General features: G+C 36.7%; 1 protein-coding gene across 1 annotated transcript in view; it reads right to left on the reverse strand.

The window, feature by feature from the left end:
* The window catches only part of LOC138319303 (neuropeptide prohormone-4-like), a 56629-nt gene extending 40901 nt beyond the window's left edge, over positions 1-15728 (reverse strand). The window contains exon 1 of the mRNA XM_069262363.1: positions 15431-15728. The gene's annotated coding sequence lies outside the window, so the exon portion shown is untranslated. The remainder of the gene's footprint in view (positions 1-15430) is intronic.
* Between the last annotated feature and the right edge of the window lie 1491 nt (positions 15729-17219).

A 17219-nucleotide genomic window follows, 5' to 3' on the forward strand; every position in this document is an offset into this window, starting at 1 on the left:
CCAATTTGAATTTTTTTTTCTTCTGTGATAGGTAATTGTTTCACTTGACCCCTTCAACCTTCAACTGTACTTATAAATTGAAAATAATGGAATCCATCCCCGATGTTATGAGGTGACTATTTCTATAGCAAATAGTTTCACATCAGCAATGTTGACACAAGCACCGTTCTGCTTTAGACCTTCACACCCTATATACAGGTCCTACCATAGTGCCACACATTCTGGTAGAATTAAATGACGCACTGTACCCAGGGATCGACTTTATGACTGATGACAGAACCAAATATATAGACTTAATTGTAAAATCTCGTTTACCATCATTATAAAACCAACCATTTCTCTATCAGACCAAATGGAACCCCGAACCGCTGCGACATCAAAGTCTTCCGAAATACTCCCCCGAGACCGCTGTCAGTAACTATTTGCGAGTGAAGAATACGCGCATCGAGGCGTTCTTCTGGATGAATCTTTCGCCCTGTGAACACCGGCTTATTCTATTTTATAGTGGACCAATCGTCATCATCATCACGATTAAAGATGGCGGACGATAAAGCCGAAAGCGGTTGTGTATGTAACTTACACGCGTGCTAGATGACACGATTCGATTAGACATTGTATCAATGTGGATGTTTAAGTTGCATATTGACTGCATTCGAACCACTCGATCAATGATAAATACATTACTCTTTGATGATGTTCTCTGTGAAGTTTTCACGTGGTATGCTGGAGCCAGCTTTACGTCAGCTTCATATTGGAATTCATCGAAAACAGAGTCGTTGTCATGTAGAATTCAACCTGGCGTGAAATAATGGCGGAGTTATAAAATAACCCTGTCATATCGCTGCTGATATGGCAGATTGGCAAAAGGGCCTTTAATATTATAGGAAATCAATTTTAATGTAGAACCAACCAATGTGAAAACCAAATTTCTGTTAGTCAATCATAGCAAACAACGAGAGGAGAGATATCCCATGTTTTTAAAGTTATGTGAGCCATTATTCATTTATTTTAAGATATTATTTGTAAACCCATGCATTTTAAACAGTGTAATTATTAAAATATTGGTAACTTTTGGTGTTGAAACGTATTAAAAAGTTCTTTCTGAAGGGCAAGAACATGTATGAAACTTACGCCACATATAACTTTACAAACTACTAAATAATAACAATAAGTATGGTTATTTCTTTATCGATAATATAAGTACATGATGAGAATAATTGTATGACATCTATCTTTAATAGAAAATATACACATTTGCGGTAACGAATGGTGTTTTACGAGTAGTTTTGTCTTTTTGATTTTTGGTTTCATAGTGAAAATGAGAGGTTAAAAACGACAGAAAAGATGTAAAGAAAGTGTGAGGAAAGCGTGAAAATGAGAGGTTAAAAACGACAGAAAAGATGTAAAGCGTGAGGAAAACGTGAAAATGAGAGGTTAAAAACGACAGAAAAGATGTAAAGTGTGAGGAAAACGTGAAAATGAGAGGTTAAAAACGACAGAAAAGATGTAAAGTGTGAGGAAAACGTGAAAATGAGAGGTTAAAAACGACAGAAAAGATGTAAAGTGTGAGGAAAACGTGAAAATGAGAGGTTAAAAACGACAGAAAAGATGTAAAGTGTGAGGAAAACGTGAAAATGAGAGGTTAAAAACGACAGAAAAGATGTAAAGTGTGAGGAAAACGTGAAAATGAGAGGTTAAAAACGACAGAAAAGATGTAAAGCGTGAGGAAAACGTGAAAATGAGAGGTTAAAAACGACAGAAAAGATGTAAAGTGTGAGGAAAACGTGAAAATGAGAGGTTAAAAACGACAGAAAAGATGTAAAGTGTGAAGAAAACGTGAAAATGAGAGGTTAAAAACGACAGAAAAGATGTAAAGTGTGAGGAAAACGTGAAAATGAGAGGTTAAAAACGACAGAAAAGATGTAAAGTGTGAGGAAAACGTGAAAATGAGAGGTTAAAAACGACAGAAAAGATGTAAAGTGTGAGGAAAACGTGAAAATGAGAGGTTAAAAACGACAGAAAAGATGTAAAGTGTGAGGAAAACGTGAAAATGAGAGGTTAAAAACGACAGAAAAGATGTAAAGTGTGAGGAAAACGTGAAAATGAGAGGTTAAAGACGACAGAAAAGATGTAAAGTGTGAGGAAAACGTGAAAATGAGAGGTTAAAAACGACAGAAAAGATGTAAAGTGTGAGGAAAACGTGAAAATGAAAGAAATCGTCAATGATAGGAGATGATGCTAAGTTTGTGATGTTGGATGCGGATTTGTGAGAATAGCAATAACATTTAATCAAAATCACATTTAGATCGAGAAGACGTCTTAGATAACACTTTCCAGACTGATAGTGTAAACGGGAAAACTTCTTATCTAATATTGAATAAATATAGCTGAATTCAAACAGAATTTATATAGACTTTGCCTGTTATTCGATCCTATTGACTATAACATCAATGTCAATAAAATTTGTTGAAATGAAAAAATTCAAACAAAAGATTTTTAAGTAGATTTAAGCAGCATTAGACCATATTTAATTGAGCTCACCCATTAATAACGGAACACAATTATGAAAACAGTAAAACAAATCAATCACAAAAATGAATTATATGACCAATTTCACGAACACAATACTATTGAATCATTTTCGGACGTGTTCTTACCTGTCGCGATTAGCGACGCGGTGTATATCTACACGGACTATTGGTATCTATAGTCAATATACATGGTATGCAATATGTACACGCATAGGATTACAGAGTACTGGAGAAAGTGATCAAGGCAATTCAATTATCGTTATGGTTATTGCTGTGTACTAGTCTCAGGTCTGTTTCTGGTGAGATTGCTATTACAGAACGTTATGACCTGGGGAATATACTCCTATTTTATATGATTTCTAACTCTTTTATTCAACCATTTTTATAATTAAAATATTATGATAAAAATAAAAAACCTATCATGACAAATTAGAAAAAATGTATGGTGTTAAGTAAAAACAGATATATTGATAAACTGTTACTAAGGATATAGATTCATCAGATAAAATTCATTAAAGCCAGTTCTGGTTTAAAAAAAGATTACTATAAAGTGCAATTGAATTTCAGGTTTTTGAATAGCTGTGATGAGTTTGATTAATCAATGTGTTGTTAAGGCGAACACTACACTTGGGTAACGTAGTGTGCAAAACGATAAAAACTACCCAGTAGGAAACGCTAAATGTCACCTAAACACCTTTTATACCAGTCTGATAAAATCTACCCAGTAGGCCTCTCTAACTATCATCTAAACACCTTTTATACCAGTCTGATAAAAACTACCCAGTAGGAAACGCTAAATGTCACCTAAACACCTTTTATACCAGTCTGATAAAATCTACCCAGTAGGCCTCTCTAACTATCATCTAAACACCTTTTATACCAGTCTGATAAAAACTACCCAGTAGGAAACGCTAAATGTCACCTAAACACCTTTTATACCAGTCTGATAAAATCTACCCAGTAGGAAACGCTAAATGTCACCTAAACACCTTTTATACCAGTCTGATAAAAACTACCAAGTAGGCCTCGCTAACCGTCACCTAAACACCTTTGATACCAGTCTGATAAAATCTACCCAGTAGGCCTCTCTAACTATCATCTAAACACCTTTTATACCAGTCTGATAAAAACTACCAAGTAGGCCTCGCTAACCGTCACCTAAACACCTTTTATACCAGTCTGATAAAAACTACCCAGTAGGCCTCGCAAACTGTCACCTAAACACCTTTTATACCAGTCTGATAAAAACTATTCAGTAGGCCTCTCTAACCGTCACCTAAACACCTTTTATACCAGTCTGATAAAAAACTACCCAGTAGGCCTCTCTAACTATCATCTAAACACCTTTTATACCAGTCTGATAAAAACTACCAAGTAGGCCTCGCTAACCGTCACCTAAACACCTTTTATACCAGTCTGATAACAACTAACCAGTAGGCCTCTCTAATCGTCACCTAAACACCTTTTATACCAGTCTGATAAAAAACTACCAAGTAGGCCTCGCTAACCGTCACCTAAACACCTTTTATACCAGTCTGATAAAAACTACCCAGTAGGCCTCGCTAACTGTCACCTAAACACCTTTTATACCAGTCTGATAAAAACTATCCAGTAGGCCTCGCTAACCGTCACCTAAACACCTTTTATAGCAGTCTGATAAAAACTACCCAGTAGGCCTCGCTAACCGTCACCTAAACACCTTTTATACCATTCTGATAAAAACTATCCAGTAGGCCTCGCTAACCGTCACCTAAACACCTTTTATACCAGTCTGATAAAAACTACCCAGTAGACCTCTCTAACTGTCATCTAAACACCTTTTATACCAGTCTGATAAAAACTACCAAGTAGGCCTCTCTAACTGTCATCTAAACACCTTTTATAACAGTCTGATAAAAACTACCCAGTAGGCCTCTCTAACTGTCATCTAAACACCTTTTATAACAGCTTGATAAAAACTACCCAGTAGGCCTCGCTAACTGTCACCTAAATACATTTAATAATTTATGTTAGTCTGATAATAATCAGCACTTGTCTTTGACAGGCAGACTGAAACAACACCATATTTATTTTTATGCGTGTTAATTTCTCGAAATACATAATTAATGTCGTAAATAAAATAATTGTTGCTCTTGTTTCCTGTTAGACATATCAGTTTGCACTAAATGCAATTCTATATCAATATGTTACAGATAAGATGCCGCCTATCCGTCACCATGAAGACGAGGTGTGCACGTGACTATAACAGGTATATAGTGGAATCATACAAATATATATCAATTAATTTGCCGTTAGACATAATTTGACGATGTCGTTTACTTCGTTTTCAAAAATAAAAAGATGAGACATTTAAACTGGAGGCTGAATGATGTTAAGGGGGTTTACATTAAGTTTTAGAGTTTGTTGTTTGACGAAGACGATAGCTTAATGTGGAATGACTATTTTGCTGGTGGCGAAGTAGTTAGTGATGATGTCCCGCGAGCAGTCATCCAGTCGACTTTCACACCTATAGAAAAACACATGGTCCAGAAAAAAAAATTCGGCTTCAGATGTGTAGTTAACATTGGGCGGCAAAATGGACTTTATTTTGTACAACACATCATGAATATTCATTTAAATGACATTGATTCAATAAAAAATGTTTCTATGACACGAAATGTCAGGAAGAGAGATGTAGTGAAACGCAGTGACATATCAGCGATAAAAACACTCAATTGTCGAACTGACATTGCTCTCGACATCTGTGAGATGATCCGCTACTTTTCCTCGTCAAGTTTGGGCACATAATGTTGTTTTTTTGAGTGACTCCGCCAGCCTTCCTACTGCACCGTTACCACAGAGAGATGTGTCAATTAGGGTTTGATCGGTGTATTAACAAGGCATGCAAACATCACTGGATCGATATCTAATGTTACAGCTAAAGTGATGTGACGGAGGTGTTGACGCTATAACATTCACAGCAGGATTACATCATAAACAACACATAAACTTCAAAACCAATCTTAATCACACCCTATAACTTATTTACTGTTACGCCTTGTATCACCTAAGTACGTGTTCAGTGCCATCTTGTGTCACGGCCTGTAAGGAATTCAAAGACCAGAGGGTATCGGCCAGATCTCCTAATACTGTTACTGTTTGAACTCTTGATCAGCCTGGAGATATACCAGAACTTATTTGTAATGTGTGTATTATGGTCATCAGTTTCTTGGAAGATTTTTCTTTTTTTCTGCACCACATATATCACCGAGAGCTGAGATTCGGCTTGATGTAAGTCCAGGGTCACAATGACATCAAGCTGTCTCCGCCACGAATACCCTCTTGATTCAAATATGGCAATTTTCACTTAATCAGAATCCAAATTTAGAAATTTCCACTTGATTAAAAAGGAAATGGAGGAATATGGGTATCTTGTGCGAGAATACATTTTCGAAATAAAAAAAAATTATCAAGGGCAATAGAAGCCGCCCGCTGCCACCATAAGCCTCGAGCCAAGCCCGTATCTTACACAGACATACGCGCGAGTCGGGCTTGTTTTCTAGTTTAATTTACTCAGCCATCGCGACAACGCCACACACAGCAAGATCATACAACAGTCTTGTTACCAAATATCACCATCAACAAGTACACGATAAATTGAATCAGTTTTCGATAGTTCCTAGCTCGTTTCCATGTGGATAATTGCTACGAGACAAATTACTTCCGGTCGTGTTGACAAAATGAGAAATGTTTGCAATTGAAAGTCATCAGAGCCGTTACTATTGATACAGTGTACGAGCTTCTTGGGCTTCTGCGTGTGTGAGCGACTGATGGAATTTGATGAAATGTAAATAGCCGAGAAGCACATGAAATCATTGGAGAGGAAATCAGAATAGTCTTACCCCCCGTCTCTGGCAGCCGAGAGCGAGGTTGATGACGCGCGAGTTGCGGGTCGAGGTGATGATCCGGTACAACCCGTCATGCAATCCCTTTTTTATACACATGTTTCGTTAGGGCAAAAATCGCCACACGCATCAATTACGAAATCATGTCCAGACAATTTCATAAACTGATAAATCACGTGTGTTGACCAGATGATCAATAAGGTTAGCCGTAATAGATGACCAGTATAAATCGTCAGGCTCGGAGAGGCCGATGTACCGTTATTGCATTTCCCCTTGAATAATTCAGCAAAGAATGCAAATTCAGCAAGAATTTGTACAGATGAGATCTAATAATGTGTTTTCTTACATACACGACAGACATTTTGTGTGACGGGATGTTACCTCAATAGAAAAGAGATAACAGGCGATTCTTTTGAATAAACTAGAAACAAAAGTAGCCATAATTATTTGATCTAGGGTAGCAACAGAAAAGAAGACGATATTTAAGTAACGTTTTATTAGATATTATACAGAAATATGTGTAAGATGCACTTTCTGTGTCTCATCCCCTATATTGAGGTAGGCAGATGTCCCATGACCGTCATCCAATAAATATAACCATGTTGTGATTACACGAATCAATGTTAGAGCTATTCCCTGAACGTTTGACCTAGCGATGCACAGTCTGATATATGTTTATGAACGCTCACAACACCATGCAACTATTTCAGGTGTTACCTTTCTGGGTTTGTGGTCATTCGACTGTAACCAGTAAGTTGTTTTAATTAATTGTGTATGCGGTGTGCATAGCCAGGGCCGCGTCTCATGCGATCAGTTTAATGCCAGCAGGTACATGACCGGGCTTAATACAAGACAACCTTCCATTAGGTAACTGCAATACAAAGTCTATTTCAGTACCCAAACTGTGAGCAATGGGCTTTAAGTCTTCCCTTGTTGACGTCCACCTTCCATTACGTCTATTGGTTTTCTATGTTTACGTGATTACTCTAAAATGTCCATTGTCGGGCAGAAAATAAAACTGATAGAAATCAGCAATACCTGCGACATCTTTGTTTAATTGATGGAAAACTGATGGAAGAAGGGAGAAAAACAATCCGGATATATTCTATATGAAGGTTAACCGACACATCCGTGTTGTACAGGCCTTGTAGCAGGGTATAATTCATTGGCAGCCAACTGACCCATTGGATTACTATTAAATCTTACATCAGGAGGACGACTGAAGGCATACTAACCGACATAAAGCGTCATCCCATGTACAACACTCTTCATAGTCAATTTACCATAATTCAGCCTTTTATAATTAAATAAATATTTCACGAACTTTGAGATTTTGTCTGCTCTTCGAAGATTTCACACATCCATTATTGCTTTATAAATTTCTAATTTTTAATAGACAATAAATACAGATTCTCCAAGGAAATCCCATTAATCCAATGACACAGTATGGCTGACCTGATATAGGCACTCCTATTCATCTGGTCGTAAGAGCAACCGTAATGGGTTGTACATGGGTTTTATCTGTTCTTTCTCGTGCATTCTTTTATATCTCCTTAATTGATAGCCGGTTAGTTTTCGCTACATCACACTATCCTTGAACATTGTTGTAAATTCATCTCAACAAAAGTTTATCTTGTGATGATTTTTTTAACATTATGAACTACTTTAATGGCAGGTTAGGTCTTTATGTGCTGCTTTGTTACCTAAACATGGGACAAGATCTCAATACTTCTCAATACACAACATCAATGTACCGATGTGAACGGATGTTAAGGGCTGAAGTGATCACAATATGGCCATTATCAATTTAGCACTTCAAATAATACTTTCTGGTGGAATTTACTTCCGTCTTCTCATGGTTCTTCACTGGACAGGACGTGCTGCTTCTCCACAACTCTGATCACACGATATGGCTATCTAAGTGCCCAGGAGAATTGGAACATCATAAAATCAAGTCAGACAGCTAAATCTCCTCAAACTCGTTATCAAAATGCCTATGGGTGTACGATTATTGTTCATGGTTTTAAGGGCTAATAAAGCTGAGGATAATTAGAACTCTTGGGATGAAGATAGTTATATACTATAAATGAGGCAAATATGTTGTTTTTATGAAAAGTGTTACATCGTCGTGGGAGATGGCTATCCCAACATCGAGATGGACAAATTCTGTATATTGTACTAATTCCATTCGTCCCTCCCTACTTTGCCAAAAAAATCACGACATGGTGCGTGGGAGTCACGTGTGAGAGACGCATATGGTGTTGAGGAGGGTTGTTGATCCGTGCCTGGTTCCACTCTGAGCTGCGATTTGACTTGTTCTGATGAGAGTAGCGGTGTAAACTAATAGAAGAAGACCTCGGGGAGACTTCACTGATGATTTACCCACTAATACTTAACCAAATGTAATTTTAGCCCTGTTGTATTCCGACTATGGAAGCTTTATTAAATTTATCATTCATATTATCCATAAATGGAACAACATGAACCACTTATTTACAGCGGGCATCCATACATCACAATGGTGGTAGAACTATATATTGTAAGTATGGACATATTTGAATTGTATTTCGACAGGTGATCACCATGTTGACCCACGTCGAATGGGGATCTTGTCGGCCAGCAAAAAAGTATGGTCTTCAATGACTAACCGTCCATATTATGTATCGTTAAATAATAATATAGCGAGGGTACTAGTATTTTTTCACTGTGTGGTGCAGCGATCTCGAGAAAACAATAATATCCATTTGCCGCCAGATTGATTTAATTTAGACTGTGATTTGACAATAATACTGCATCGTGATGTTAAACTGATACTGACATGATTGATCTGAACGCTTAATGACTTTGAAAACGCCGGAAAATGGATAACAGAGATATAAATGAGGTCAAAGGAAAAATAATGCGGAATTGGAAAACAATCAATTTTAACTTCTGATGTCGGAATTCCCACGATGATATCGACTTAACATGGTGATTTGCGTGTCAGCGTATATTATATGTACTGCAATTTCTCGTTTAAACGTATGGATTAAGGTATCTCATATTGTTTTCATATTGTAAATGAATTCCTTTTCTATGATATTTACAGAATAACTGGTTATATTGTGGATATCAATTGGATGACTATCTGAAGAGACTTGCCGGTAAAATACATAGCGGTATATAGTAGATATGGATAAAACATATGGAGGATGTGATACCTATGTCTGTTCTATGAAGCGGGTTGTCCATCCCCTTTGAACCTGTTCTACCTTTCATGTGTACCCAGCAATTGTCTAAAAATAAGATCGGTTGACACCGTCCAACATTCATTTTTCATTATTCCAAATCCCCCTGTGTTGCTATGGAAAGATGACATGTTGGGTGGAAGGCGAAGAAAGCACAGTTGCCATCTCCAAAAATCGTCTGCTCTTTCCTTGTTGCATTGACAAGATTTGTGACAAACATCCGGTTGGAAACATTTCAACATGTTAAAGCTTTCAAAACCATAAAATAATAGTAGTTAGTGTGTGTTATAGAACCCGACACAGAGTGGTGCGAATATCAGAGTGTTGTCATCAACAGCCGCCGGAAGTGACGTAATGTCGTGTCCATTAGTGATGCAGTGGGGGTAACTGCACCTATTGTTATCGATCACACACCGTGAAATTGCACGTATTGGTATCTTTTATGACGTTGAACTCCATATTTTCTTTTCTTATTTTTTCTTTTCTTTAAAAAATAAATACTATGTTTAAATATAACAATGCAATTATATCCTTTATGTATTATACATTACGTTGCATTCTCTTAATTACCAATATATAAACTATATGTGGGGAGACCTGGAAACAATGTGTTTACATAGTAGAAACATTTTATAGTACATTACATTATAAATAGTTGATGTCTTTTGAGTATTCATCCGTTAAACATGATTGCCAACTTAAAATCCGTGGTTTTAACACATGACTTTCAGGTGCACGAGCTCGTACACGTGCCTGTTGAAATAAGTTGTAAATGTGATGTAATATAAGTAATTTTACAGAGGCGTCAGGGGAAGTGTCCCTTCTAGTTTTATCTGAAGAACTGCGTTTTGGTTTCAGTTTTAATTGGAGATGTACGCTAATCACTTGGTTTAATTTCTTTCAGATATGCAATAATTCCGTATTAGAAGGATTTCAAAAGAAATACTATTTTCTCACTTTAACTGCCCTTAGCTTCCATATCATGTTAATAGTTTCATTTTTCGCAGTGTAATTCATAACTATAACTATAATTTAAAACCCATCACCGGGGTCATATTACCTCCCTCCAAAACATTACTATCCAACAGTTAAACCGGAGTGTATAATGAATTGTACACATTTTATGGCGGTAAATAGAAAAAATTTGAGTAGAATTTCGAAAATGTATGTCGTAAATGTTTTATAACTAGAAGTCTTTTTGTGGTGCATCAGAGCTAGTATGCCTTTTAGTGGTGATCAGAAAGCGTACACCTTTGGTCATGCATGTACATTTGGGCATCATGTTTTAATGTTGATCTATCTGGGATGGGATCGCTCAACGCACCTTTTGGACATTGTTTGTTTGCTATTCAGAAAATGGACGCTCTTCAGAATGTTGGTGACCTTGACTCGTGAAGCATGGGTTGGTGCTTTGTAGTATTACCCCTGGCTATTTATTATATAGTTTTTTATTAGAAACTGAACCTTCTGTGATATATATCGTTAATGGTACGTCCTCGACGACGATACATCGTGCGACAGTGGCGCCTATCAGGACCTGTTTGTTACTGGCATCAGGACCTGGCGCTGAACTCCCGTGGTATTGTGTACGGGAATGTGTGCTGATGCTCTTAAGATACAGGACCACTAAGAAGAATTTTCTCTATTTTGTTTCGGTTGAAATCACTCTACGTTTACCGCAAATCCATCTCATTCATTTTTCATGGCAGAATTCAGCGGTTTGCTCATACGATTGTGTGCCGATAAGAAAGTTTAGGGCCTTGCAATCCCATGGGTCGTACAATTAGCCGTTTATTACACCAATAATTATAATACATTTCCACAACGATGAACCAGACTCCCGATTACTTCAGTACATGAAGAAATGATACCCCAGCAGAAACACACAGGGTAATTGGATTTTGATTGATAATTTTCCTTTGATACTGAGCTGCATATGATGCTAACAATGTTTATATATTGACCATAGAATTAAATTGTGATACATGCTATCCGGCACCATCCATCTCATCTTTGAAATAAATTGGCATTGTCTCAAAATAATGGAAACCAATCTGTTTATAATAAGCGTTTGGTTTTTCATGTAGTGGTTTTCAAACAAACGAGTAGACTATTGAAGCTACATGATGATCATTAGAACCAATCAATTTATTTATAAGTACATCAAATGATTCCATCGAGTTGGAGCAAAACATGCACACAAAATGAATTAACAAAAGTCTAGAAATATTTCGTAGACTACCATATATTATTGCTGGTGCTCTAGACGTCTTTTCATTGGCTTATACTTTTGTCAACGGTGCATAGTGGTATAATACCACCCCATTGTCTAGGTATGTTTGGAAACTGTATACATATATTTTTAAGAATAATTAAATTTGAATAAGTCCCTGAAATAAACGATTTCCTTACATTTTACATACAATAACCTTTTGTTGGATAATATAAAAAATAATAAACGTTTGAGCTATAAACTGGTTTGTTTCATGTCGCGTTATTTTCAGGTTTAGCCACATTTTGTTGCTCAATAATTCATGTCATGAGTAAAGAAATGACATGTTTTGCCATAAAACATCAATATGCGTTCTAATCTGGTGACGGCTAAAGTCATACGTTGGTGGCTTGTGGTGATATGGGGAAACAAAGGATATAAATCTAGCTATGACGGTCAACAATTTGTGTAAGCTAATCAAACAAACCGTCGAGTGGGAATGTATTCAATAGCACAGACAATCCCTGTGACGTTTGTAGATAAACCGGAGCGATGACAAAAAAAAATCATCGAATATTGACGGTATTCTAAGCATCAACACTTTCCACATTAGGCAAGCAAGTATAACATTTAAAGCTTATTGTAAAATGTGTCTGTTCAACACGTTACACAATTTTATAAAGTAGGTTTTAAAAGTCCCCTATACTGTGAAAAACACTTGATATATTTATAGTACATCATAGAAGTCCTCTCCGTTAAATGCGAATCACATATACGGTACATCAACAAACGTTTAACAGTACCAGGGCTTACTGTGTCTGGTAAACACACCTCGTTAAATATTAATGTGGTTTTAAAAGGCATTTCAGCAACGACTTGGGTTAGAGAACATTGGCCGAATCACCCTACGTAATATTATGCAGGTAAAATTAAGCGGTGCGTATTAGTCGGAAAAAATGATGGCGAAAATCCTTTTTTTTTGGCTGGGGCAAAGTGTCTTTTTCCAGGAAATAGTTTCGCTTTCCAGAACAATGATCGATGTTAATTATGGAACAATAGTCATCATTGTTGTGATTGTTTACGACTAGACACAAGGTTTATGTTTCAAGGTAGACAATGACATCATAGTGTCGTGTATTAAGTCCACATTTTCTAGGAAAACGGGTCGTATTTAAAATTAAAGCGTTTTCAAAGCTACGTAAACAGTATTATGACAAATAAGAAATCGATACGGGAGTCGGTACTGTTCAAACATAGACCAATACTTTCCAGTGGGGCGGGGCCTGACAGGCGAGAGAGTGATTACCATCCGAGACTCACCGGGATATCATAGTTGATCTCATCTTCTGGTCGATAAATTATGACAGCTCATAATCAATATATGACGGTTGATTCATCGAACCAAATATTCGGTAGAAAATTGCCAATTTCTTGCTCAGTGCATAAGAAATGTCAGTATCAATTGTTAGATGTAAAACAATTGTCATTGGGCATAGCCACGTTATAGACACTAATACGTGTGGTTCAGTAACACCCCAAAGAAAAGTATGAAACAAAGTAGTAGAGAGTTAGAAATCTTACACAAAACTCTATATAGTGCTGTATCTGTTCTAACTTAACTTCAACCGTGAAAAATACAAATTGTTTTGAAAAATCATTTGGCAAATTGTTGATAAATGAAAACTATATTAATGTGGCGGTAAATTGTTTTTGGAGATATTTGTTCTTATGCCATATTAAATTAAAATTCTAAAAATGGTTTCGATTTGAGGATATAAGATAACAATGAAGTTGGTCATTATCAAAATAGTGCTGGTTTAAAACGTGTGACGTCACAAGCTCGTAGTCCTGTCACTCATCGACAGTGGGAGTGATACCTCTCCGTTTCCATGGCAGTAGCAATGACGTCAAATCCAGCTTTTTCATTCACGATTTGGTTTGCGTAAGTTATCCTTTATAGCATGATGATAATATGTGTTTTTCGGGATTACATAAACTATTTTTCCCTGATTACATTAGATGAATGTATTGTTATCCTGTTTATACTTATCCTTTTTCTTATTTATAAATTACATTGTATCAACGGAAAATAATTATTATGGATTTAGAAAGTAAGGCTTTTACCTATAGTTGTATTTAAAAAATGAAAGTAAAGTAATAGTCTAAAGTGTGTTGGTTTAATATAATTTTAATTAATCAGTAGTAAACAAAGACATGCACTATTCGTAATAGAGTAGAAATAAGCATTATTTTCTCCAAAGGCATTGAACAGGTATTAACTGGAAGATATTTCATGTTTAGCCTATAATAATCTAGATGAATAATTGTATAACCCTTTCTGTCGTGGAATTAACATGATCAACTTTCTAACATGCTCACTTTATCTGTAAGAGCATTAAAACTACAACAGACACACAGAGAATCCTTCAGTTGTTGTTTCACAGTTTATAAAGGACGTGGTTTAAGGTGATAGTAAACAAAAGGCTTACGTCTACAATTTAGGATTATCCATACAGACTGACGTGCCGCAATATAGTATGATGGTCAAACGGAGACATCCAGCAGAGCTTGACTGACTAGATCAAACACTGAACATTAGTAGGAAACCGTAAAAAGGCGATAATTCATCATCAAGGTATAATTTCTCTGACACAGTGTATAGAAATTGGGCGGCTTATTATCTGTGAAGATTACAAGAATGAGAGGGCGACCAAGCCTCGCCTTCGGCACCACGAATGTCAGTTATTTCATAAAGCATCCCGCTCAACTCATCCCTGTTATCAAACAGATATCCACAATACTAAGCTATGATGGCTTCTAAAATATTAAAAACCCAATTTATCTAAATACATAGACAATGCTATAGGAAATTTCATATATGAAAACACCTTTTGATATAGACCTTATCATCAGATCTAATTTCCCCCAGTGATAACAACAAATGTATATATATAACTGAACATAAATTAGCCATCAAAAAGTCGTGTCGAAAGCACAGCACATCGACAGCGAAATTCCTTATTCACCCGGTGTCATTTTATATAAGATTGGAAGAGAAAACACACATTTTGTAAATTCAAAGTGATTTCATGATTTAGAGATAATGATATGTGTAACATACCGATACAATTTGACATTGAAATTGTCAACATGGCGGAAAGCTGTGTAAAAAGGACATTGTGCTTCGCGATCTTTCCAAGATGTTCTCTTAACATTAGGTTTCTATAGTGCTAATGCATCGTATTATGATGGTTTTAAAAGCCGCACTTTATTTTGCCATAACGGACAAAACGAATCCTTCGCAAATGAAAATCAAAAATGCTTCATTTCAAAATCTAACATTTACAGAGAAACATTTAAATTAAAATAAATTTATCAACGGAATACCAAATATAATTTACCTTAACTTTATGTAAGGAGCAAAGAGCAAACAAAACATGATATGTTCAGCATACTTTTCTTTGCGTAATTATCAAACCAATAGTGACAGTTGCCAACAGTCAAAATGAAATTTTAATGATTAATAGTTATGTTTTCACCATTATTGAGATAATTAAAGTCGCATCACATCCCTACCTTATATCCGTTTGTTGATGTAAATGGTCCGATAACAATAAAGTCCACTTGCAAACAGGGTGTTTGAAAAATTAAAAAGCTTCTTTATGTTCCTTATCGAGTCAGAGGTGTTTCGGTGGTTGATCCGTCCAAAGAACTAAAGGTTGTAAAATAAAGTCCAGTTCAAAAAGTTTGTGCGATTTGCGTCCGTGTCCGTTGGTACGAAAAATCGTGATCCGATGCTCTAACTATATACAGGCCAGGAAAGACGCGGCGTGTGGAGCGAACAGCCGCCTCAGTGGTGAGCTTCGCCTACACAATTTCCAATGAATTATATATGAATTCACCAATAGTAACGTCACGGTTAAGTATGGGCAATCTCCGGGGACGGGCTTCCTAGTCACAAACTCACAGTCACAGCAAGGGGCACCAAGGTGTAGTTGTAGGGACACCAATGCTCTACTGCAGGGAAACCAAGGTATTGCTATAGGAACACAAATGTTCTATGTTTACTGCAGGGTAACCATGGAGTTACTGAAGGGCCAAGGAAGGTGCTATCTAAAAGTTACCAATGTGTAGCTAAAGGGACATTGAAGGGAATCTGTAAAGGGTTTTGGCTGACAAGTCGACAGGAGTTTTTTGATGGATAACTAGGTGTAATTTTCGGCAACCAAGATGCTATTCTAGCATAAGGTGTGACTGCTTTGTTATCAAGATGTAGCGATTTTGGCGACAATGTGTAGCGGTTTGCCTACAAGGTAGTTGTGGCGAACATATTTTGTGATTTTGCACCAAGGTGTAGTTGTTGTGTCGATAAGGTGTTGGTGTTGTAGCGACGAGGTTTCGTTGTTCTGGCAACAAGGCGTGGTTGTTCTGGCAACAAGATGTAGTTGATTTAGCAACAAGGTGTAGTTGTTCTGGCAACAAGGTGTAGTTGTTCTGACAACAAGGCAAGGTATAGTTGTTCCGGCAACAAGATGTAGTTGTTCTGGCAACAAGGTGTTGTTCTGGCAACAAGATGTAGTTGTTCTGGTAACAAGGTGTAGTTGTTCTGGCAACAAGGAGTAGTTGTTCTGGTAACAAGGTGTGGTTGTTCTGGCATCAAGATGTAGTTGTTTTAGCAACAAGGTGTAGTTGTTCTGGCAACAAGGTATAGTTTAATTGGGCAACAAGATGTAGTTGTTCTGGCAACAAGGAGTACTTGTTCTGGCAACAAGGTGTTGGTGCTATGGCGGCAGCAAGATGCAGTGGTTTAGGGACATTGAGATTTGGTGGGTTTAGGAATTACATTTAATTGATTTGACACCTATTTAAAGACCGGGCATCAAAGTGTAGTTGGTTTGGTACCAAAAATACAATTTGTCATGGTGGTGTTGTTGATAAGGAATTAATGTGTTGTGTTATAGGAGCGACCAATGTAATTTTATAGTACACTGATTTTATGTTGTAGTGGCACCAATGTGTTTTTGTAGTGTAATAGTACTAGGTTCATGTTGAAGTGGCACCAATGTGTTTTGTAGTGTAATAGTACTAGTTTCATGTTGTAGTGGCATCAATGTGTCTTGTAGTGTAATATTACTAGTTTCATGTTGTGGTGGCATCAATGTGTTTTGTAGTGTAATAGTACTAGTTTTATGTTGTAGAGGCACCAATGTGTTTTGTAGTGTGATATTACTAGTTTCATGTTGTAGGGGCGTCAATGTGTTTTGTAGTGCAACATTACTTGTTCCATGTTGTAGGGGCGTCAATGTGTTTTCGTAATGTAATATTACTAGTTTCATGTTGTAGGGGCGTCAATGTGTTTTTGTAG

This window comes from Argopecten irradians, chromosome 3 (genome assembly GCF_041381155.1).
Source record: "Argopecten irradians isolate NY chromosome 3, Ai_NY, whole genome shotgun sequence".
Classification (NCBI taxonomy): domain Eukaryota; kingdom Metazoa; phylum Mollusca; class Bivalvia; order Pectinida; family Pectinidae; genus Argopecten; species Argopecten irradians.